Below are 1235 nucleotides of genomic sequence, written 5' to 3' on the forward strand. Positions count from 1 at the left end.
GGCAGCTGTCACCAAGATCAGGATTCAGTGAGCCTGATACTTCAGACCCGACCATTGCCTCATTGTGCATCTTCATCAGTATGGGAGACCGGGCGAGCTTGTAGCAGCTCCAGAGCCTACAGACCTTGCTCTAAAGTTTCTTCCTTTAGCTGACACACTTTGACTCCAGAATTATTAGTTGCTAGTTGCTGGAAATTCTGCCTGAATGTTTAGGATTATACAGGTATCTTGACAAGAAAATATTTATTCTAGAACTTTTACCTCCTAAACTGAGGAATATCTATTCACAAGGATACATAAGCATGTTTATCAGATGAACTAAAAATCAATTCATCCCGATCCTGCAGCATTATGGTATCTTTATGATAAATCTTTCAATTTACTTAGAGCATACCTTGGACCCCGATACTTCGAGCAGAGCAACCTTTTTTCTGATTAAAAAAAAGGGTCATTAAATTAAGCAATGCATTGGAGTGATTTGAATGTTTATATATTGTAAGTCGAATTTATTTCCACCTCAAAGTTAATCGGCAGCAAACATTTCATATAGCTAAGGCACATCAACATGAAAATGTTTGTAACTTCAAATATAAATCCTGGCAATCCAAATGTTTGAAAACAGTACAGCCGAAGAAAGGTCGCTTCAGAAGCTAGATTTACATCACCCGTAAAGAATGGGAATCTGAGAATATATCATCATATGCTAGATGTCAAGAATGTAACAAAAATCAACAAAATAACCAACAACGAAGAGCACATGAATGAGCATCAAACCTCAAACCTCGACCTATGAGCGTGCTAAACACAATCAAAGCCTACTAAGAAAACTTGACAAACACAATACTAAACATATGCTACTGCTTATCATACACTTAAACAGGAAACCGTCAAAAAAGAACATAGATCATGCTTTACATGAAAAACCCATCCAACAAAATGTAATTTTTTTCACTTCTACCTTTGGATAGATACATAACCTTTAAAACATTTTCAAAAACCAAATCCTACATTATCCAAACCCCAAGCAGATTCCCAATTTCTAAACTCCTGAAGCAAAGCACTACAACATTCTACATTTCATCAACAAACCCTAAAACCCCCAAAACAAAATAACTCTCAAATTCAAAATCGAAATCAAATTTCCACACATACTTAACATATTTCTCAAATGAACTATACTTATCAACAAAACTCCCAGATCGATAATTCTGTATACACCATAGCAACGGAGCAAT

The 1235-nt window shown here is 35.8% G+C and overlaps 1 pseudogene; it reads right to left on the reverse strand.

Annotated features, from left to right (window-relative positions):
• Positions 1–639: 639 nt before the first annotated feature.
• LOC113327468 lies at positions 640–706 on the reverse strand (annotated as a pseudogene).
• Between the last annotated feature and the right edge of the window lie 529 nt (positions 707–1235).

Source organism: Papaver somniferum, unplaced genomic scaffold, assembly GCF_003573695.1.
Source record: "Papaver somniferum cultivar HN1 unplaced genomic scaffold, ASM357369v1 unplaced-scaffold_10, whole genome shotgun sequence".
In the NCBI taxonomy this organism is placed as follows: Eukaryota; Viridiplantae; Streptophyta; class Magnoliopsida; order Ranunculales; family Papaveraceae; genus Papaver; species Papaver somniferum.